Genomic DNA, 25,111 nt, shown 5'->3' on the forward strand with positions numbered 1-25,111 from the left:
TTCTCCAGGACTGTTTTCTCCCTTTAAGTCTAATGTTGCACTTAGAGATTTAAAATGAATTTTGAAAACTCAGTAGAAGTAGGGCCTTCACTTACAGTAGTCTTTATATAAATCAAATCCTCTTGCCTTTTTTTTATTATTTTTTTTTAATTTTCAAGTGAGTTTTTTATTTATTCTTCTGCAGCAAGATAGAATAACAAATGAATTCCCAGGTTTTCCTAAGTCCGTTTTATAATTACTGCTGTTTCCGTTTTGCTTCCTTTTATCCTAACCTCACAAGTTTTACTTGTGCTGTCTTCTACTGTCTTTTTTATTTTTTCTCTCTCACTCCATTCTTCATACCAAAGGTTCAAATAATGATTAGTGATTATTTACATCCCTTAAACACTGTGAATCACTGTGATTGTCACAGCAGCAAAACTGGTGGGGAGGGAAAGAAAGTTAACTAGCATAAAAGAAGTTTCATTTAAGTGCCAGTGAGATTTGTCCATGACATAAAGGAAATTACTCTATTGCTAGCATAGCAAGCCAGTCTGCATATGCTATTGCTTAGGAGAAGCTACTTGCGCTGCCCAAACCATTCACTTGGTTGTGAATCCTTTGTTCACACTAGTGAGCAGTTGGTAGGGAACCTGGAGTGAAAACAACTATTCAGACATCTCATTAAAAGATATGCAGTAAATCCTCACAGCTGTAAAGCAATGCTACTGCAGTAGTTTAATATTGGGCACTCAGTGGGAAACTTTGAAACTGCATATATAAATGCTAATATTTTTATGTTTCTTGTTTTAATTTCACATTGAGAATCGCAACCTGAACACAGGAACATAAAGATTCACTCTGACAGCCTTCTTTAAAAATACTCACTGTTGCATGCTTACTTTCCTGGGCAGTATGGCATCCATATGTATAACATATATAACTGTTCATGAGGAAGAGAGAGACTTAACAAGGAGATGTGAAGGTGAGAAAAGGGAAAAGATGGAATGAGGAAAGCAGCAGAGGAAGGATGGTATGCCAACTTATTTTCACAGTACACTTAAGATAAATTTTGGAGTTTTGCTTTGTGGAAAGTAAAAGGCACTAAAACTTAGATTGCAATGAGTGATAGTATGTGTGTGTGTGAGAGAGAGAGGACACTAGCAGGGAAGGTGGATTCACATATGCTTAGTTTCAGGCTTCTGTTCTTTTTGGGTCTTTCCTCCCACCGTATATTCTATGCAGAAGCAGTCGTCAGCAGCATAGCTTTTGCCGAGCAGTTCATAATTTAGAAGACAAACTTGGAAAACCTCCAGTATATCTGCCACTCTAATTTATACCTGTGAGGATTAAGATATCCAGAAAAGCCATGAAAATGACTAAATATATTCCCACTTGATAAATTACATAATCTCATAAGAAAATATAGAGGTAGTATCTACACATATATATTTAATTGATGTCATATACAACCTTAGAAATATACATCAGCAGTGCATATATTAATAAGTCAGTCAATGTTTTCATTAAAAGGTAACTCAAAATTATTCTGTAAAATGTTATGTCAGGCAAAGCAATAAACACCAGCTAATTCTCTGGTAGGTTAGACCCTGACTTTCTGATATAGATGAGGTTTCTCTAGACCATGTCACTTGTCAATTCTTTGACCTAAGGTGATGCTGAAGGGAGAGAATCTAGTGAAAAGAGAGAGATGGATCCTTTGGTAAAGTCAGCTGGAGTTTCAATGACTTCACTGCAGTGGCAATAATTTGTACAGGTGAAGATGTGGTCTGGAATCTGCTACAAAGCATTTTTGTTTTCATGGAGTTTTCATTTCTCATCTGCAATTTTTTTCCTCTCATGCTTTCATGATGATTGTTTTCACTGCCCCTCTGCTGCTTAGAGGAAAGAGATTTTTTTTGTGGGTGTTTGATTGGTTTTGGTTTTGTTTTTTTCTGTTTTGTTTTGTTTTGGTTTTGTTTGTTGTTTTTTTTTAAGTTTCTATTTTTTTAAGTCATATGTAAGAAAATTAAATGATCATGCTTTAAACTGAGATGGTGGGGATTTTTTTCTCTTGCCTTTTCTTCCTTTCCCACTCTAAGAAAGAGGAAAACCCTGTAAAATTGTACTTTACCCATAGCACCTCAAATATTAAATCCTTTGGTAGCTATTGCCTTCTTCTGTATGCCAATGTGGGCTGCATAATTCATGTGTAGCAAGTTATTCAGCCAAGAAAAAAGTAGGCTGCAGAAGAACAAGTGAAAACATTTTTTTTTCTTTATAATGTTTGTTATAAGTTGATATTTTTGAATTGGAACAAAACTTTCTCCAATTCCAATTTAGCAGACTGGAAAATAACAAAGTAGTGGATTTCAGTAGACTTTTTAATTATGTTTTGAGTCAATGCTAAATATGAAAGATGCTGATAATGTGATATTTATATGTTATTTTTCCCAATGCGTTTGAGATACCGACTTGTGCTTACAGAAAGCTTAGGTATTCGAGATAACTTTTTACAGTTTAGGGTTTATTGTCTGTCTAGAATGCCAAGAGACACACAGTGGTGTAACTCTGCTAGGGATCATGTAGTATCAGGAAATGCTATTGAAGAAATGGAAAAGAGACATTATTATTCAAGCCTCCTTGGTAGTGGGAAATACTGTAGCAGAAAGCGACTGAATAGAGCTAGTCCAGTAAGTTTCTAATTTCAGATGTGTCCTCATACCCATGCCAGGACTTCAGAGTGAGATGCAGTTCCTAACAATTAGCTGAAATGCATGTGATCCAGAAATAACAAATGCAAGGTATACTTTTTTAATATAAATTATTCTCTGTCTGTAACCTTAATGCCACCAGTCTTTATTTTTGGCATGAGCAGTGCTCAGTGGTAGAACTGAGGGGACATCAAATTTGAGTGAAATTTAGTCGATGTGAAAGACAGACACAGAATTATCTGCTAGGAAGAGACCTCCAGAGGTCACCTCATCTAAGCTCCCACAGAAAGCAGGGCTAATTAGAGGAGAGTTGTTCAGTGCCTTGTCTAGTCAAATTTTGAGTATGTCCAAGGGTAGAGATTTACCAGCCTCTGTGGGTGACCTGTTCCAGTTTTGAAGACCATATAAAGAAGTTCTTTTATTGATTTAGAATTTCCCACGTGCACCAACTTCATGATGCACATGGGAAGTGAAATTGTGTTCATTTTCTTTTTTTCTGTTGGCTCTTGAGAAGCATTTCCACCCACATTTGAGAAAAGTCTGGCTCTACCTTAATTGTGCCCCCTACCATTAGGTAGTTGTAGAAAGCAACAAAGTTCCCTTGGAGTCTTCTGTTTAAGACTGAGCAAAGCCAGTTCTCAGCCTTTCATCATATGTCCCACATTTCAGCTTCTGACCGTCTTGATATTTGCCGTATCTCAAAGCTAGGACCATTTCAAAGTAAGAAGCAGTAAGGATGTTGCTTGTGTCTAATACTTCATCTGCAATTATCAACCGTTACAATCTGACTTTTCAACTTGCTGGATCCTGAAATACAATATTCCCATTGTAGACATACCTGAAGAGAGTCATAATGGAATGGCCACAGAATGATCAATCCCAACATTTAAAGAACATAAATGCCATGTAAACTGAAATGGGATTTTAAATTAATTTGCTACGTATAAGGTAGAACCTTGCCAAAGTTTGGGGTTTTTTTTAAATCATTTTTTAAAAGTAGGGGAAAAAGGAGTACAAGACCAGATGCTTTTCTAATGCTGACTCATTCAGTGGCAATCCCTGATATGAATGAGGTGTTTTGCCATGGTCTATTGGACAGAATGAAGAACAGTGCCCTCCCCAATGTCATTGCTCATTGATGTATTCCGTGATTGCTACTTCTTGATCGGGAGTGCATTCAATCATACAGTAGGCTGAATTTCATCTCTCTGAATGAGCTGTTAAAAGTGGAGGTTTTCCATTTAGCTGGATTCAGGAGCAAGTCTCAGGAGCTTTCAAAGAATGATTAAAGTGGGTACAAAATTCCTTTGTACTGGGGAGTGATCTTTCTGCCCTTTTATGAAGTATTGGAAGAATTGTCTACAAAGTAGATGAGCTGATGTGAAAATGATATTGTGAGTCCTAGAATACATATACTGAAGATCCTAAACTGATATAGGAAAAGCTAGTGTTGTGGAATCACTAATTTAATTTTATAGACAGAGTTATGCACTGATTAGGTAAATCTTCAAAACTTTCAAGCTTCTAACAACCAAAATCTTGTGAATGACTAGTATCAGGTTTTTGGAAGTATGTGTGTGTCAGGTAAATTTTCATGCACTTTTATTTTGCACATGCTAATTGCAAAACAATTCATCATTAAAAAAAACCCTAAAAATTTCTTTATCACCATCAAACTTTTCGATTGTCAAGTCAAACCTACCTGCTTTGCCCTCAATTTCAGAATTTTATTTGTCTTTTTAAATATAAATGCTAACTTCTTTCTGCAGTCAGTCATAAACCAAATCATACTTTGTTTGTATTTAATTATTCATTTACATATAAAATGATACTAAATTTAGATGTAGAAATTTGACATTCATGTTTTTGAACACATTACAGTTAGGTCATTCAAATGCCCTACCTGGACAACGCGTACATACACTGTTAATTCATACTTGTTTTCTGTGATTACTGCTAGAATAATTAGCTTTGCAAATGGTGATGTCTGAAAACAAACAGTAGAAGTACACCATGAGTATTTAAAAAAAGAAACTAAGTTTTTGACTTGCTTAATAGGCTTGTTCTGGATTCATTCTGAAGAATTAGTGAAGACTGCTGTAGCTTCTGCTTTTATCTTATGTGATTTTTTTTCTCATCCCTAGTTATTCGGACACTCTGAGTGGAAATTTGGATGAAAAAGATTTTAGAAATAATCGTTAACTCAAACAAACCGGTTTAAAAGGTTTTTTTGGTTAGTTTTGTCCTACATTAAAATAAAAGGTTACTGAGCTGGTAGTGCTGTGTGCACTCAGGTGCTTTTAACTGACATGTGGGGAGGATTATGAATAGAAAAATAAGAGTTTTATTCCTAAAATGAGTTCCAAAATTTAAGATTTTTCTAGGGGAACAGGAGAAAGGAAGGGAGGTGTTTAGGACTCATTCACATTGTCCTTCCTTCACGCTAGTTTTGTGATAGTATTTCTAAATATGGAGAAAGAAAACTCTTCACTTGCAACTTTGTGAATGTTTTATTTGCAGTAAACACTGGTATATGAGCTTTAGATGAGGTTTATGATACACCGAAGTTATGTACTCTATATACTACTGGATTCTGCACAGAGATACAGTAACTGCAGACTGTGTGTTTGGTTAATTGTGCCACAGCTAACATCTGTCTATGCCATCATCTGCAATTTAGGGTGTGTGTGTGTTTATCTTTTGAGTTCTTTTTTGTTGTTGCTTTTGTTTTTTGTTGTTTTGTTGGTGTTTTTTTGGTTTGGTTTGGTTTGGTTTTTTAACTAAAGGCCTCTTTTCCATTTGAAATTAAAACCAGCAGATAACGTAATACCAAAGTGTTCCTCGTAACCTCTAAATAATTCTTCTGTACTATTAACTGAGAATTTTAGCCTTCAAGAGTGCTTGCATCTTTTTTCCCACATCTTTAATTATTTAAATTATTAGGCAGAAAAGTTGGGATAGTACTAGGGTTTTCATCTACTCAGATTTGCTCCCCTTGAGTCCTCAGACAAACTAGAAACACAGAATGGTGCGTTCTTCCACAGATATCCTGAGGGCATATTTGGAGTGGGTTTGTTGCCTGACTGGGAGACCTTGATAGCTGGCTCAGAAACAAGATGTTATAACCTTCCAGACAAGAAAAGTTGCCACAGCAATGATGATGCCATGAATAGAATTTATGGGCTATTGTGTATTTATCTGCTGTCATTGCTAAGCAGTGCAAGCAAGTTAGCAGAACTCCCATCAGCCATAGCATCTGTTAAGCTTTAAAGCATAACTTCAAAATTAGACCCTGTGTTTGCAAATCAGTGCCATGCAAGAAGTGCCATCTGGCCTAGATCTGTTAAGAGTAAATCAGTTTATTTTGTGAAACTGTGGAGAGACAGAACCAAAAAAAACAAGGCATTTGCACTGAGAATTTACAGTAGTTGACAGGCACAAGAATCAACCATTTCTGTGCAAAAGGATACTCAAAATCTTGATCACACTGTGACTCCAGGATAACCTCAGCAAGAGGGCAGAAGAGGAATCCTTAAGGGGCTTTTCTAAAGTTTTAACAAGGTATAAGGATGTTTGAAAAGGAAATGGATTTCTCTAAGGCTTAATAAAATGAGCATGGGCCCTAAAGTATCCTAAAAACACACGATTAAACTATGTACCAGGGAAAACAGAGACAGAATATTTCTGGAAATAAATGTCCTCATTTTACCTTCTGTAACACCTGCAAGCTGGATCGATTCTAGTGGGAACAGAATTTTCAGGCAGCACAAAGGTAACCTCTAATCCAAAAGCACCTAGCAGTATCAAAAGGATGTCACAGTTGGCCAGTGATTAGTTCATGGTGAATATTGAACAGGTGACCTATATTTTACACTTTTTGAGGGACTTCAGATATATGCTGAAAGCTTGAAAAATAATAATTTTGAACTACAGATACAAAAGAAGGACCAAAATTTAAACTGCTAATCAACTACTTTTCTGGATTCTGCATGCACAAGTGAGAAACCCTGCAAATAGTAGTCAAAGATACAGACCCAAGGACTGACGTTAAAGGAGTGAGGAAGTAATATACAAGTTATCAGTCACTAAATATTTCAGATGCACGTAGTTTTTAACTGATGGTGGAGCAATGCCTTAGGAGGCAGCCTTGAAACAGCACTGATACAAAGTTGGAATTTTTTCAGTGAAGCCCTGAGAGATCGCAAATGCACCTGTGCTTAAAAGAGATGTGCCTGGCCATGCTCCTTGGAATGGGACATGTTGAACTGTTCTGAGAGCATGGTGGCTCTGCAGGTTCATCCAAAGTTAACAGGATGCACTGATCTTGAAGAAGCTTCTGCTGAGTATATCTGACTCACCACACTGTGTGATATGGATATGGGGGATGCATTTCTCCTTTTAAGTGGCCCTGATCCTGAGTTTCCATGTTCAAACAATGAGAGACACTTAGCTTCTGCATGTTTTTTCTGTCATATTGACAAAGTAAAAGGGAAGGTGGTCCTATCAACATAGGGAATCCAGCAACTGTTGGAAAAGGCAAAAATCTGGGAAGGTATCCAGAGCTTGAAACGTTTATCCACTGTCAGATACACAGATTGACTATTCAGTAAACCAAATGCCAGATTAGTGAGGAAAGAAAATGTTGAGGAAGAGCCAGGATGTGAAAATCAGATGATTATGACTGAGAACCTGGAGTTCTTTTCTGAGGTGGTTCTTTCAGTTTTAGTCATTTTACCTCTTTCTATATATGAAGCGCTGCCTGTTTGTTCATGTTAAAATACTCACTGCTGCAAGACAGTCGCTCTTTATGTTATCATTTTATGCTATGGAAGTAGCGTCTGAGCAGCACCACCAGAGACAAAGGTAGGACCATGGCACAGCATGTGTCAATAGTACATAGCAGAGTCAGGACACCAATAGATTCCTGGAGAATTCCCAGGCTAATATAATTTGTACTCTTACCTTGCGAGTCTGATGTTGACTAGTGAGCTTCTGCCACGTAGTAGTCCTGCTACTTACCTATTGTATAGCATACACATATTTAAATGTAACAAAGTTAAGAATAAAAAAATGTTAACACTAAAGGAATTTCTCTGAAGTGGGAATTGAAGTGGCACTTTTTAGACTTCAGAAAGTTCCTAATAAAAAGAAGTTTGCTCCTAGTCTCTGCAAGGGACTGCCTTTATGGAGAGTCTTATCTTCATGTGCATACTTGTATTCTACCTTAAGGTTGTGAAGGTTTTGGATCTCATTTTTTAATGCAATGGGTCTTGCTGATTGCAGTTTTATGAAATTTAAATATCTGTTGTGCTGTGTTTTGGTGCATTAAAAAATAAAATTAAAACTTTTGGTAGCAATTTTTATTTACATTATTTTTCTAAAGCTCATACCTAACAATTTTAAATCAAGCAATTTAAAATCACTGATTCAAATCACTTGTCTGCTGTTTTGGCTCTTTCAGGAGAAAACAGGTAGAGAGTAAGGATTTTTAATGAGAAAAACATTTGAAAATGTTTCTATGTGACTGCTTGGTGAGAAACTCATGATTTATATCATTAAAGAAACAAAAAAAACTCAAAACCAACCTTGCAGCAGCTTTGTGGCAAAGCTTTTAAAGGCAGAACAGTCAGGGCATGTAAAACTGTAGTTACTATAGTAACAGGATCTTAGTCCTTTATAAATGAATGTGGAGAATTTTGGGATGTACAATCTGACATAGCAGCACTGTGAAAGTTGTTACATTCATTACTCTTACCATAAATTTGTGTTACAGTAGAATGAAAAAAGCCCCAACTGCAGTAGAGCAAGTAGAGGGGCTAAAAAGAATTATACTACGGATTATGCATCAGTATAAGAAGATGGACATTGTTTTAGAGAGTAAGTAACAAATAGTCAACATCTTGGTGTGATTTCCTGAAACAAGATTCCTAGATGGAATCAAGAGATGCATATACAGGTTTCTTCGGAGATCCTGTATAGAAAGGACTCACATATTCAAGTAGTACCTAGAAAAAAAGAGAGACTTGGAAAACATTCATATTCTGAAGTATTCACTTAGATGTATTTTGGATCCACATTCGTCACCACTAGGTTAATTTTAAAACAAAGGATGTATCCTCTTCTGAGCCATTTGTAGCCTTGGTTAGGTGAATAGGATTTTGTTTTGTTTTGGGCTTTTTGGAAGAATAGCATTTGTTATATCACTCGTATAAGCATAAGGAGAATAAAATTGGTGAGATTTTTATGGGTTGTCAGCTTTTCTGTTTAGAAGATGTGTTTAATAAGTGTTAGACAATAACAGTAATATGTAAACTACATAATGAAGTTATGAGCCTGAAGCCATGATTTTATAATAAAATCTTTATGATAAATGGTTGTTAGTTGCTAAGTCTGCTATAAAGTTCTAAGGCAGGTTTGAAAACAGAAATTTGTTCTGACCCAGATTTCCTTATGCTGCATGAACTTGAATTTACAAAATTTCTGTGTAAAAGGGAGAAAATAGTAACCCTGAAACACAGGGTTCTAAGAAAATGAATCAGAAACACTTCAATAACACGGTTGCATAACATGATTAAAATTGTATAGATGAGCTTAGGGATACCCTAAAATAAATGCAGTTCAAGACTGTGATGCCGTGGAAATGTTTGCTGTTAATGGAGACATAGCTCTACACACTATAATGGTACAACACTGTGTAATGTTATGGAGGAAGGGAAAGAAACTAAATTTTCTTTCCTATTCAGTGACCTGCCAAGGCAGGAAGAAGAGGAAAAAAAACATACTTTTTGTTTTCTTCGTCTGCTCTCCGTTCTTTTGAAGTTATTGAGGTTTTGGGTTAACAGGAATCTGCTGTAAAGGAGGATGAAAGTGGTTCACATCAGGAAAAGCATGAAAGTGTAGATTTAAAGGGCATTATCTAGTTCATAGTCAATCTTTTGAACTAAATAGAAGGGTTTCATTGTGTGGAGCTTTATTTAGTTTTACCAAATTAACAAGCAGTTGCATTTCATAAAGTTATAACTTTTTCTGCTCATTTTTTTCTCTTATCAGAGTTTCACAGTATGAGTGAAGGGTGTAAGTTTTTTTGCAATAAAATAGTCTTTGAAAGCTCAGGGGGAGTCCCTTGTTTAGGTTGTCTGCTGTGAATCTTCATAAAGGGCTAGTCAGGAGATGAATATTAATTATAAGCTTAAAAACAACAGCGGTATTGCAGTGATACGTCTAAGAGAGAGACATGAGCTGAGCTATTGTGATGACTTGCCATATGTGAATGAAGGCAGACCTTAAACGGAAAAGCTCCTTAAACTGTAATGCACATTATTTTGGACATCCTAGCTGTGAAATACGGTGTTACAGGGCCCATTGGCCGTCCTTTCTCAACTTCTGTTCCTGGTTTTAGTCTGGGTACAGCATGCAGCCTGTCATTAGTGTTCAGTTGATTATTGTGGACTATGAAACTTTGGTCTAATTTAAAAATTTGCTTGAGAAGACACAACATTTTAGTTATGCATTTACTAGAAGTTTGAAGATTCACAAATCTTTGCCATATAGTTAATAAGAAATAAAGAAGGGGAAAAAAGAAAGACGACAAAAAATTCCCTTGCCACTCATTTAGATAAGACAGAGGAAGGTTTAAAGTAGTAATAAAAACCAGTATGAGCTGTTGTATTCTGACAGCACAGTCAGTTAAACTTCAGTATGACTGGAATGAAAAATCTTAAGATAAAAACGATGCTATCTGTCACAATAAAGCAAGAATGTGCTGACAATTTCATAGAATTAGATTGGCTATGTATCAGCTAATGAATGCAATGGGTATTTTAAACCAGTATTAAATTCATATACCATAGCAATTTGAAGCTGCTCTTACTTGCTCATTAAAAATAATGTACAGACTGTGTTCTCTAAGAATTCTGGGATGGATCTTTCTGATTCTTCCTGTTCAAAATGTTTCACTTGTATAAATAGAGCACACAATTACAAATTACGCTAAGCGGCTCCATTTTCAGTTGTCTGGAAATCTGAGCTTTGCTAGCAAAAGGAAGACATAAAGTTGATACAGGTTTAAGTCATGGATGATCCAAATAAGTATTTTTAAAATAAAATAGAGATTAAACCTCCTAATGAAAAACAAATTATTTTTCAAGGGCTTGAGGAGGATTCAGGCAATGTAGAATCTGCTCTAGGAAGCAGTATCTTCTGTCTTATCTCTCTGAATATCCTAGAAATTAATTTATCTGATGGATTTGTTAAGATTTCAAATAATAATACTAGAAGTCTAAGGACTGCAACATTTAGTCATCCTGACAAAAATATAATAATGTCTCAAAAGAAATATTAGAAAACAGACAGGTAATATACTAACACATATATAAAATCTCTACTAGATGAAGTACTGTTAAAGGTTACAGCACCTACAGGCCAGTTCATAGGCCAGACTGTGTGATCACATCAGAGCTGGGAAAAATCTTTCTGGGAATCATTTATTCATAAATTGAATTTCAGTGCAGTACAAACTGCCATCTTAACCCACCTTCATAGAACAAATTTAGGTCAAGGAAAGTAATACATCTAGAAAACATTGAAAGAGCATTACTCAAAATGAAACATTTTGATTTTTTTTTTTTTTTGAGAGCTTGTTATCCAAGAGGCTTAGGAACAATTCCTGGAACTACAGCAGAGATACTGGTGTTCCTTCTACTCACATACTTTCTCAGCCTCTGAGAAATACAGATTCAGCTCCTCTGTCTGCCAAATTCAGAAGAGGAACAGGAACTCAGGTGTATTGCTTTTCCAAGTCAAGTGATACAGACTATTTGAAGGTGGCTTTCTCTTAATCTTCCCTATTTTAAGTATTCCACTTTGCAAAAACAATGAATTATTCATTGGGCAAGAAAAACAGAGAAAGTAAGAACTCTGAACTGAAGCATCAATTATTCATACAACTTTAGATCCCATGACTTCGAGTGGAGAGGTGAATAGTAGTCAAAAGTTCTTGAAAAAAATCTTCTCAGGAATCCTTTTCATATCTTTGTCCTCATTGCATGTATTATATGTGAAAATTATCTCCTTATTTGTGCAAAAAAAAAGCAAAATTATGTAGTAAAAATATACTTTGGCCTTGTAACTTTATCCACTCTTTCTATACATGTGCATTTTACTATCTTTTATTCTTAATAATGTTGAATCTTTCTGTGTTGTCAACTCATGTTTCACAAATTTCTGTAGATCGTTCAGTAATTGCTTTTTTCACAGTTACGGACATTCCAAATGTGGTTGTATGGCTGATTTAAAATAGAGCTTTGAATCTGAACTGAATTAAGCCTTACAAAAAGTTTCTTTAGCAGGAGAAGAGAAAAATCGTACACAGCCGATCGTTTGATTCGCGTGTTCTTTCTCACCGGCTTACTGTAGTTTCACAGAGTATATACTAATATACTCTGTGGAAGCCCACAGGGTATATAAGTATATATATACAGAGTATATATACAATATAGTCACTCTTTCCAGTAAGCCTCATTGTATAAATTTACCATTCCCTTGTGCTGTGACACAGTTATCAACCAAAGTGTGGTATGCATGGGAGTTTCAAATGACTAATGGCTTTGTGATGCAAACATTTGAAAATGCACCAGCTTTCTGAATATAGTTTTTTTTTTATATACTGATACAATGCTGTATGATTTGAAAAGGATTAAAAATGTACATAAATATACGTTAGTAGTAGCACAACATCTGTAAAATGTCAGTATGTATGGTTCATTCACAGTACATTATGAATGATAAATAGGTGACAGTAGATACCTTTATAGACTATTTATCATGCACTCTAGGTTTAGTTATGCTATAAGCTGCTCAAGAGCTGTCAACAGAAAGTGAATAGGGTTATCAAGGTTACAGTAAGCTATTCATAATGAAATGTGCAACCTTAAAATTAAGTACTGTAAATGATGACAAAAAGTTGATGAGCTGCAATTACACAATAAACTGTAGTCTAATACAGAATAGCCCCCTGAGGTTTTCCATCTTTCTTTGAAACATGGCATAAGGAGCACTTGTGTCAAATTTTCAGCCTTTGGAGTATAGCAAAATGAAATTGTATTCATCACAAGTCCCCTAATGAATCTTTGAAGAAATATACATGGTAAGGTTGAAAACATTATTTTGGAAAACAAAGAATTATTTCTGTTGTTAAGTGGCTGATTGATGTTCTTCATGTCATTGTGATACTGATAGAACAATTCAAAATACAGTATTTTTCAAACATGGGTTAATTTCTTCTTTATCCACAGTTGAAAAATAAGTTTTAAGTAACACTTTTCTAACTCTGTATAATCTAATTCATTTTGCTCCTCCAAACAAGCAATACAAATTACAGTATAATTTTATATTCTTAAATTTTTGTTTCCCCTACTCCAAAGTTATGATCTTTAAAGGAATTTCATATATGAATATTCAAAAAGCAGTGTTCAGATGAAAAGGAATATTATTTTTGTAAAAATAATATTAAATATTGTTAATATTAAATAAAATACTTATCAGTCCATATTTAATTAGGAGACAAAAGTAGTTCTTATTATACATATATATATATATGCCTTGTTTGAACAGTGACTATTACAATATTCCTTGTGAAATAAGGCTGTGGTCTACAAAAAGTCTACTTAGACTTTAGTGAGACTTTTAATCTACAGATATTAAGCTAAAAATAGACTTTGTTTACATCACAAAGTTGAAGAACAATCCTTGGAATCATAGAATAGTTAGGGTTGGAAAGGACCTTAAGATCATCTAGTTCCAACACCCCTGCCGTGGGCAGGGACACCTCACACTAAACCATATCACCCAAGGCCTCGTCCAACCTGGCATTGAACACTGCCAAGGGATGAAGCATTCACGGCCTCCCTTGGCAACCCATTCCAGTGCCTCACCACCTAACAGGAAAGAACTTCTTCCTTACATCCAATCTAAACTTCCCCTGTTTAAGTTTTAACCCATTACCCCTTGTCCTGTCACTATAGTCCCTAATGAAGAGTCCCTCCCCAGCATCCCTATAGGCCCCCTTCAGATACTGGAAGGCTGCTATGAGGTGTCCATGCAGCCTTCTCTTTTCCAGGCTGAACAGCCCCAGGTTTCTCAGCCTGTCTCCATATGGGAGGTGCTCCAGTCCCCTGACCATCCTTGTGGCCCTCCTCTGGACTTGTTCCAACCGTTCCATGTCTTACAAAAGAATCTTACCTTGCGAGAATATTTGCTACTGTATTACTCTTGGTTTTGTACTGTAGATTCCATGTTCTCTGAACCTAAAAGTTATTTCTAAAGGAAATGAAAAAAAAGGTTTCTGTGTATGACAGGTGATGGCTCGATAACATCAGAAACTGAATTTTTGCTTAAAAATTCTAGAATGGTCACTATAGTAGAAACTTTCTTACACCATCCCACTAATGAGCTCCAAACAGAAGTAGGAAGGGCCACTACTAAGAAAAACAGGTTGGTCACCTGTCCATGTCTGTTAAGCTTTTGACATGTCTACAGAAATTTCCATTATGTCTTCGGAATAGGTCAGAAATCATCAGAAGAGTCTGATGCATATGTTCTTGTGATGAAGAAATATCAGAAGTGTCTGAAACACCATTTAAAAATGCTCAAATGAGTTAAGTGTCCTAAATCTCTCCAGAATCTGGGCACCTGGTTTTCTTCGACTCTTGTAAAAACTTCAGTGTTACTTCACATACAGGATCTTAGATAAGTTTTTCTTATTTCCTGCTGTTACAGAGATAAAGTCATTGTTCCAGCACTGTTAGAATTCCCTTATTTTTTAGTCTGTATTGTTCTGTAAGGCTGGATATCTGTAGATTCCTAAAACATTTACCGTCTTTTCTTCTTTCTACGGATACACTGGGAAACTGGTAATATTTGTAGAACAGCTGGGCAGCCCAGCTCTTTTACAAGAGTCAAATCAGGAAATCCTTGAGATGAAAATTGTTGGAGTTTGGAGAGTACTTATGTATCAAATATACTTCTCCCATTCTCTTCTGTATATTTTTTCTTGTAGCTGTAAGACGTTAGTGTTTGATGTTAATTGGATATTTGTTTTGGTCCAGCAGGATTATTCTTGTTTTCCTTCCTTATGTTCCCCTTGCATCTACAAATACAAATAATTTTTAAAAAGAACATTTCTTCCTGGCTGTTTAATTCACCATTCTTATAACTGCCTTATAGCACTGTAGGGCTATAGTGTTACCAAAGTACTAAAAAAAGGAATTCACCATGACTTTCAAATTTTCTGTCTCCTGTCATGATTTAATCTTTCTTTTAGTAGCAGTGTTTAGTAGCAGTGGCAAAACCTGCAAAATAACAGTAAACTGTTAAGGGGGTCAGGATCTGGATTTACATCAGCCAAAGGATATTGTTACAGCTCCATAGCCTTCAGCTGATATGCACCAATAGTCCTGACAGGAAGATTCTGTTTGTTTGCTTGATGAGATGTACACCTTCACAGGAGGAGAGTCTCTTCTTCTCCGAATGCCATGTTTGTTACTGGGTTGTTGACATGTACATGAATGATACCCAATTAGAATTTCTGAGTCTTAAAGTGTACTCTTAGTGATTACCTGGCCATAGAAAAGGGGTCATAGAATTTCTTCTAGGCACTTTATTTCCAGGAGTATTTTAATATTCACATTCATTAGTAAAGAAAGACTTTCTTTAAAATATAATATGTATTTTAAACTGTCTTGATTTGTAGTAAATGGAGTCTAGTAGTCTGCCAAACTTGAAAGGTAAATATAGTGAGCTAAATTCATATCCTGTTAAACTCACAAAGAGAAGCCCTGAGCTGGTGCAATAAAATCTCATCAATTTTCTGATTGTTTTTATTGCTCATTTGTTCCAAAATGACCTTCAATAAACACAGCTTTCCTTCCGATCTCCTGAAACAGAAAGAGGCCAGTAAAAACATGGCTGTCAAATACCTGTCAGAACAGATTTATTGTACTGCTTAAACCTGTTGAAGTAGATTTTTTTCTTCTTTCCCATAATCTGACCCACGGGTTAAACTCTCAAGTATGTTATTTTATTTATTTTTTTCTCTTTCTTCTTGACAACCTACATGAAACAAAACAGGTGTGAGTCAAATCTCTGGGGCATGGAGTGCTTGAGTAAGTATGAAGCTTCTCACTGCTGGCAAAACTGGCTTTAAAATATTGTCCCAGATGTTTTCATCAGTTGACCAAAAAGCCCACCAAACAAAAAAAAAATAATCCCATTTTGCCTTTTAATTCAGTTCTAGTATAAAATTGATGCTTCACACAGTGTCCAGTATGCAACATGTGCCTTGAGCTGAATTTGCCATCCAGCCTTCTGTTTTCCTCCCCTTCTGTCTCCTCAAGGGGATCTTGTGCAGAATCAAGTCTCTACCAAATTAGCCCTGGAAATCTAAGACCTCTGCACTTGTGTATTATTTTTCACTCTATAAAATAAGGATAACATAGTGAAAGGTAAACAAAATCCTATTGAAACAAAATGGTTGTATTTAGCAGTAACTGACATCTACCATCATTCCTTGTTAAGCTGCTACAAAAATCAACAAGTGCTTATAAAATGCTGTTCTTTCTGAGATGTAAATTTAATTCCATTTTCCCTTGTTTCAGGCATACATTGCTTTTAGTCACTGCTAAAGATTGTTAATATGCAGAAACTCCCGTAAAACAGTTACTTAATTTCAGGGGGCATGGTAGCATATGGTAAACACAGAAGAGGTCATTATTGCAGCTACATGGGTATTATCTCACATTGCTGGCAATACGTAGAAGTTTGTTTGCAGTGTGCTGAGCCTAGGAGAAGCATTCACTAATGTGATGTTGAGAAGACTCATAATGGTAGGCGGCAAAATAAGTATGTTTATATTTACACTTTAATATTCTTTAGAATGGTTCTGAAATCCAAGGGCTAGATGGTGAGCTACTGTCAATGAGGACAGCTTGTTTTTCTTCACTGGTTCGCTGTTCTTTATTACCAGCTGGTAATAATCTGGCTCATTCTATTTTCTCTTGAGACCAGTGTGGTTTTTTTTTGCTAATGGAAGTGTTCCCAGTAAGTATGAAAAGGATAATAATGTCAGATTGTCAGATACTCGCTACCATATGATTGGATTTCTGTGAACATGAGTATCTTTTCCAACAGGATTTGGAGGAAGGGAAACCTGCCCATTTATCTAGGATGTTGAGTGCCTGAAAGGTGTCTGCAAATTTAACAAACAGCTGACAGTGCAGTACAGTGCACATGTAACACATCCAGTCTGCTGTAGTGTCCATTTTGAATGAAATGTAGTTTGTAAAACATAGTCACAGAGCGTAAAAGAAAAGGGGAAAACGGCACCGTAGATCTTGTAAGATAACAAGGATGCTTCATCCAATCCCCAGAATGGGCAGAAACTACAAACAGAATGAGATTGTGTTTAGGTGGGACAGTGAGCACTTAGAAGAATAATAAGCTGTATCAGTTTCAATGCTTTAAAATAGACTTTGCAGTTTTTAAGAATTTAATCTCTTTGTGTTTCAGAGGAGCTGTTTTATATAACAGGAAATCACAATGACTCTATTACAGGACCTACTCTCTCTTGGGGCCTGCTGAACCAGGCTTTACGTATCAGCTGCCCTAGTATGAGGTGCATTTGAGCTGCAGGAGCTCTGCAAAGGCTAATTTATCTGACTGAGAAGCAACAGGAGTAATTTGCTCATGCGTTTCTCACTGCTGAAGCAGTTACACTATTTCTGTTATCTGAACTATTTCTGCTGCTGTCCATCTGGGTCTGTGTATGTTTCCCTGTGGCATACAGTTTAGGCAGGGGTGAATTTTGTAGGGAGCGAATTCACAAGTGAGTGAATAAATTTTCACACCAGAAGGAGGAGGTCTTGAGACCTAACATGTTATGGCACTGCAGGATCTTGGGTAAAGAGAGCAATGTGACTGGCCTGTTAACTGTGACAGCCTCTGTACTGAGGGGTTCTCTTACCCCTGAAATCACATCTTCTTGCTCTATGCGTGCCCTGCAGTTTGGTCTCCCACACCTCTGTCTCCCACCCTGTTTCCTCATTCATGTTCTAGCCATGTTTCACTGCTGTTGCCTATTACAACAGTTAATCCTGCTTCTTAGCTAAAAAAACTTCTGAACTCCTGAACTACTGAAGATGTAAACATCAATTGCACTTAATATTAAATTTGTTAATCCCATTAGGACCATAGTTCAGAAAATCTGTAGCCACATGATATGCATATCTACATACCTACTATAAAATAACTTCTTAGAAACACTAGCTGTCCTTATGAAAGTTGCAGTTAGAATAAGTGAATTTTAGAATAGTTTGGTTTACTGCTTTACTCACCGTACAAAATTTAATGTAGCAAGCAGAAAATAGTCTGTTTGCTTGTTGCTGTATTTTGTACTTTCAGAAAGATGCAGAGGAAATATTTAAAATCAACCAAACTTTCCAGTTACCACTTTCCCACACAATACAATGTGATAAATAGATAAAGAAAACACATTGATGCAAAGAAAATTGCAAGTACAGGAGAGTTTAAGATATAAACTGACACAGTGAAGACTGCTTTACTGCCTTCTCTTGTGAACTGCTTGTTTGCAAAGGCATGAATGCAATGCCCACTTGTTGATTATTCCCAGGACTTCTTCCTTGGGCTAGATTTTTAATTAAAATAATCTTGTTTTATAGGGATTGACATTCACATGTTTGAGAACAAAATTAGTCTTGTATAAACTACGTAGGATATTTGATGCTGCTGTCAAAATGGCTTTTTATGGATTGTTCTTCATGAAGTAACTTGGGACACTGCTGCCATAAAAATTTAATGGATATTTTAGCAGTGCTTAGGACTGAAGTAAGAAAGGAGGCAGAGATTTTAAGTTGAATGGAGCTGCACAAGTAAAATAATTACTATGAACTGAGGCAAAACAAGGGACAAACAAGGCCAGGTTTAGAGCAGAATTAATGGACAAGAGAGTAGATGGATCCGAGATGTGACTTAAAGTGGAAAGTGTAACCAGCTGGACAAATCGAAAAATATTGCAGTGTCCCATGTGTCCTTTTGCAGATCTAAGAGCCATTCTGTGGCTTAAGAAACTCAGGTTAAATCCTTTGCTAAGCGAGGTAGTAATGTTCCATTGACCACAGTGGGAATACTCCAGTTTACACCATTGATGGTCTGACTTGCAGTTTTTCCTGGTAAAGGGGATCACAGACCCTTTTATTTTAAAGCACCAGCAACTAGTTGCCTTCTCTTTCATTCTTTCTGTTTCTCTCTCTCTCACACACATACTCAATGATAGAGAAGGCTGTAATGAACATTATGTTTATAATTTAATGTACTTTTAAGGACTAATTGTCAGAAACCTGAAGTGAAAAAAATAAAAGAACTGGATAAGTTCTCACTGAGTAATTCCCGTTGCTCTTTAAGTAATTTCTATCTGGAAACAAGGATAGAGTCAGACTACAGTCAGACTAGTCCAGCATGTTGTGGCTGTGGTGGCAGCCATCAACATATACAGGAATACAGGGTACATTGGGGGCTTGGGCAAATGTGTATGTCCTCTGAATATTTTCCTAGCTCTGAGTGATTTCTGAGTCAGTCATGTCCTGAAGCAGAGATCTTTGTTTTCAACGGGACTCAATGGAATTTCTTTCATGATTTTATCCAATATTTCTTTCAACCCATGTAGTCTTTTACCATCTTCTGGGCTCTTTGCAAAGTAGTTTGTAATTTAATTACTACATAACTTAAATATGAAGAAATATGCTACCCTTCTGCAGTTTGCAAAGAAGTTTGCTCTGATCCTAGCTTGCATTTTTATTTTATTTCTTCTTCTTTCTCAATACTTTCTCCCTTTGTGTCAAAAGAAGCAGTGAACAATCAATCTCTATTCTCTGTCTGCTTTCCACTCACAATATTATAGACTTCTCTCTATTCAGCCTTCAGTTGTCTCTTTTTCAAACAGAAAAATACTAATCTGCTCAGTCACTCCTTTTACAAAAGCTGTTCCACACATTTGATCATTCCTGTAGCCTTTCCCTGTACCTTCTCTGTCTCCACAATTTGCTTTGAGAGAGGAAGCAGACTCCAGTTTATGCAGTGGCACAGTAACATTGTCTGTTCTAGTCTTTATTACTTTTCAACTATTTCTAACCCTGTATGCTTTCTAACCACTACTGAGCACCGAGCTGTTATTTTCACAGAGATATTTATTATAACATGAAAATCTCATTCCTACGTGACAATCAGTTGAAAGACCATCACTGCATAATAATGTTGGGCTGCATCATCTTCACTTACCTGCACTGAATTTTATCCATGACTTCCTTACTAAGCAACTTATTGCCCAGGGTCATCTGCAGCTCTTCAGAAGCATTGGCTTGACATCCATCCTTAAAGCAGTATAAGAAAATCACTGTGCTGGGTGCACACACCATCCTTTTGGGATAAAAATGTTTTAATGGCAGCTCCATTTATAGAAAGAAATGCTACCTGCTGACTGCTTATTCTGTGGGGATTCTTTTTATTTGACTGGCAAATGTTAATTTAAAATAAAATGAATACTTACCTGGACACTGTGATGCAAAAGTAAGATATTCATTTGAAAGATGATAAAGGAAACATACAGTTTCTCAATGGACCATGACTTCATCCCTAGTGATTCTCTAGTCTAGTAGCAAAAGGAAGAGATGAGGAAATACAAAATCAGTTTTTGAATTCTGTTGTCCTTTGTTGCCTAGAGTTCAGATAAATAATCCTCTCTAATCCTCTGCTTTCTTCCTGTAGACAAATGGTCATTTATCTGTGAATTTTTCTGAGGTCTTTAGAAAAGCAAACATGTGTTTATTTTTAAAATCTGATTTACTACCTAAATAATGCACTTTTCTTACTGCATAAATAATAGTGAGATGCTACCGGGAGAGAAAAGCAAGTTGAATTGTTGTTCAAGAGACAAGATTTTGTTTTATGTGTATTCTCAACATTATTAACATTGACATTGCTTGATGAGAAAATGAACATGAGCAGGCAGCGTGAGCTTGCAGCCCACAAAGCCAACCGTATCCTGGGCTGCATCAAAAGGAGTGTGACCAGCAGGTTGAAGGAGGTGATCCTGCCCCTCTACTCTGCTCTTGTGAGACCTCACCTGGAGTATTGTGTGCAGTTCTGGTGTCCTCAACATGAAAAGGACATGGAACTGTTGGAACAAGTCCAGAGGAGGGCCAGGAGGATGATCAGGGGACTGGAGCACCTCCCGTATGAAGACAGGCTGAGGGAGTTGGGGCTGTTCAGCCTGGAGAAGAGAAGGCTGCATGGAGACCTCATAGCAGCCTTCCAGTATCTGAAGGGGGCCTATCGGGATGCTGGAGAGGGACTCTTCATTAGGGACTGTAGTGACAGGACAAGGGGTAACGGGTTAAAACTTAAACAGGGGAAGTTTAGGTTGGATATAAGGAGGAAATTCTTTCCTGTTAGGGTGGTGAGGCACTGGAATGGGTTGCCCAGGGAGGCTGTGAATGCTCCATCCCTTGGCAGTGTTCAATGCCAGGTTGGACGAAGCCTTGGGTGATATGGTTTAGTGTGAGGTGTCCCTGCCCATGGCAGGGGAGTTGGAACTAAATGATCTTAAGATCCTTTCCAACCCTAACGATTCTGTGATTCTATGATTAAGACACAGAATGGTGAAATAAGCAAAACACATGATCCAGGCTCAATAACTAGGTGTCTCAGAAATAGTACTGAAGTACCTGCATTGTCCCCCTGCCCAAAACTTTGAATTTGTATACCAAGGTAAATAAGAAATTGTAGTTAAAACTCTGAATTTCTTTGAAAGCAAATTATAAAAAATAGGTATTGGATTTTATTTATTTACCTATTTATTTTTTTTTTTTTTTTTTTTTTTTTAAGGAAGACATTTAATTTGGACCTTGTTGACTGTCGTGTTGCAGCATCAGTGGAAATACTGATTTTTCTGTGGTGATTTTGATAGCATCACTTGAGTTTTTAGCCTGGTTTCTTAAGGGAATATGTTAATCACTAGCCTGTAAATTATTTTTTAACTTATTGGTGACTTTAACCATATTTAGAAATGGATCAGTAATATTAAATTCCCATAAATTTTGTGAAATAGCTGGCAACTGACCTCTTGAAAGGAAACTATGAAGTCATTGTACATTATACGCAACAGAACCCACATTAAAGAAAAAATCAAGAATGCTGAAAACTTAGAGCTTTGTTCATGTTATTATTTTTAAATTTTAATTTTAACTTTATTTCCTGTATTAATTTTCCAGTATTTTCTTGAAAAACAGGGAATCCAGTAAATCTGTTAATTTTTTTCTCATGTTAGGATCCTAAACTGATTAATGAAAAAGATCTTCACAATGTTTTCCTTAGTTACACTCTGTCATGAAGCATAAATGCTCTGAAAAATCTTTCTCTATTAGCTCCAGTGCTCATGGAAAAACTTGTTACACTGCATTTTGCAACACAAAATATACAAAAGAGGGAGAGATTATGCCAAAATGAAGCAGTTCTTTGGAGTGTTTCTGTAGTTAGTCATGAAAATTTCAAATAAACTGCTACTTTGCTGAAAGACGCTGCAATAAAACGCCCACTAGAATATTTTCCAAACACATTCTGCAATAACTTTGCAATAACTCTGCATTACTGGCCTTCTCTGCCCAAACAGTGCAATTCTGAGAAAGTGCAGGTACTTCACTTGAGTGTCATCAGTGTCTGGGCTAGGTCTGGAGTAGAGAGGTAGAAAACATAAACCCATTTTTGACCCAGGAAGAAGGACGACTCTACAGAATTTGAGACATGAGGATATTGTTATTAAATACCCCTGAAACCAATTTCCCTTGGAAGCATAATTTCTGTCTGATACATGCTCTAATGAAATGGCTCAGACACTATGCTGTGTGTGAGAGAAGAGGAGGATTAAGCATGAAAGCACGAAAGCCTTACAGAAAAGACAGAGAGGACACCATTTTGATTTTCCCATTTTAGTAGTTACAATGCACAGAGCCTGTGAGCATCAAGGTAGTGTAACTAGTCAAATGACACAGGTAGATTTAGCCATCAAGTTCTCCAGATCTTTATGTATCTGGAGTATTAAAATTTTGTCTTAAGATTTCACAACCAATGTTGTAACTTTCTGCTAGATTTTCATATACTGTGTTGACCATATGCATTGATTTTTCTTCTTTTACTTTTTTAGTAGGTAAAAATGGACAAGTTCAGTCTGAGCAATTTGACTGAGGTCACGTGATAAATTTGGTTCCCAGCTTCAGGATACACAATTCATACCAAATGTCAGTGATGGGAAAATACCTTACAGATGTAAAATCAAAGCTAAAAACCCCAGGTTTTAGTGGAAGTTATGTGATTTCTGTTATTTTCCAGCTCTTTGCTTTGTTTACCACCCAGTCCCTAGAAGCTTATTGTCCTATTCATTAAGAAAAGGTCATCCTAATCCTCCCTAGTTACCTCTCACCATACACAAGTGCTGTGCTGCAGTATGAGTGGTAGAAATACTCAGCTTTCCTCAGCAGGCTTTTATTTGGCTTTCAAACTCCTAATCAAAACTGGCATTTTATTACCCCTACTGATTATGTCTCTGTTAAAACAAATGCACTCATGTCTTGTGTCTTTCAAGTGTTTACATCTATCCCATCTCCTGCACCAGCTCTCAAGAAGAATGTGGGTATACCAGTTACTAGAATGATCAAAAGGCAGTAATGAATGGCATAGTTACATGAATTCATTACTTCAGAACCACATATACCTGTAGATGTGTTGCAGTTTGTGAAACAGATGAAAAAGAAAGAGATTAGAGAATATGATAGAGTTAAATCCCATTAAAAATAGCTTAGAGCATTTAAAAAATGAGAACTCTGGGCCCCATGGGGATCTCATTTTCCACTCTGCATTCTAGCCCAGTGGAAGTTTTTCTATCCACTTCAATGAAATATAGAACATTCCTTTAATTCTTATTGCTGCATTTATTTTTTTTTAATGAACTTAATAATTAATTCCAGTAAAATTAATTTAGATTGGCAGCCCTTAAAAGAACTCTCACAGCTTAAATATGTTATTGTCATGGTGGAAAATAGACAAGAAAATATCAGAGTATTTTGATACCATTATCAAAGATTTTCATTGTAAAATACATGCTTTCTAATTTGGATAAATCTAAATTTTTTTTTTTTTTTCATATAGGAACAGATACCTTTCAAAGCTTTGGCAACAAAATACAACCAAAACCAGCTCTTCTATTGTCTCATTTTTCACTAGGTATATTAAAGGCAAAAGCTCCTTTCAAGAGCTCTACAGCTGGGAAAACTGAATTGAAAAAATACAACCTAAGGAACTCAGAATTATGGTCAAGCTGAAAAGGACTTTTTTTTTTTTTCAGAAATCATGGATATTCACAGGAAGGACATCAAACTGACTTTATCCAGAATTTATAGTGTTTTCAGTGTCATGCATCCCTTTTCTTGCTGAGAGAACAAATAATGCAAACTACAAGAGTAATGATTATATATTTTCCTTTAAACAGACACCCATGATTCAATATGCTGCATTGACACACTATTTATCTCTCCAAGAGCTAGAAATATTTTCATCTAATATAGGATTATTTTGCACTTGGAAGTCTATAGATCCTGTCTAGAATGATTACCTGGATGCATTTGAGCATGCTTCTTAAAGACTAGGGAGATGAGCCTGAAAAGACTGAGAAAATGGTTATTATTAGTATATTATTTTGAGATTAGAAATTGTGGATTATTATAGGCTTCTTGTGCATGGTTAAAGAAAACATAAATTGATGTAAACAGATGTGGTAAATACATTCGTAGTGTACTGTCAGGGTACAGGTGATTATGCAACCTGACAGGTTGAATGGATTATGTAGTTTCTGGGTTTTGTGTTTTTTTTTCTATATCCTGTGAATTTGATGACTTGTCTTTGCCTTTCTATGATCCAAGCTGAATCAGAGGAAGAGTTGATGGTGGGTTAAAGTCATAACCTGCTTCATAAATCTTCCTTTTTCTAACTCATGTGAGAGTTTCCTTTGCGCTGACTCACTGGTCCCTTCATTCTTTGTAGTATGCTCTACTTGTGTCCCTGGCATGTTAATCACTGGTGGTATGGTTAAAATGGATTACTGTGTTAGGACATTGCACATGCTATTTTTAACATACATGTCAGAATTTAAAGTTCTGACTGGCAGTTACAGAGTTGCAGGCCTGAATTTCTGGCCATTGCTGGATTAAGAAATTGGCAGGGTATATAGTTGTTAGATTAGATCAAGAACCAGCACCGCCCTCACAAGATATCTCACCCCTGCCCTGCAAGAATATCACTGA

Source organism: Pezoporus flaviventris, unplaced genomic scaffold (assembly GCF_033815535.1).
Source record: "Pezoporus flaviventris isolate CSIRO_AGI_PZ_B2104156 unplaced genomic scaffold, CSIRO_AGI_Pfla_v1 ptg000013l, whole genome shotgun sequence".
NCBI lineage: Eukaryota > Metazoa > Chordata > Aves > Psittaciformes > Psittacidae > Pezoporus > Pezoporus flaviventris.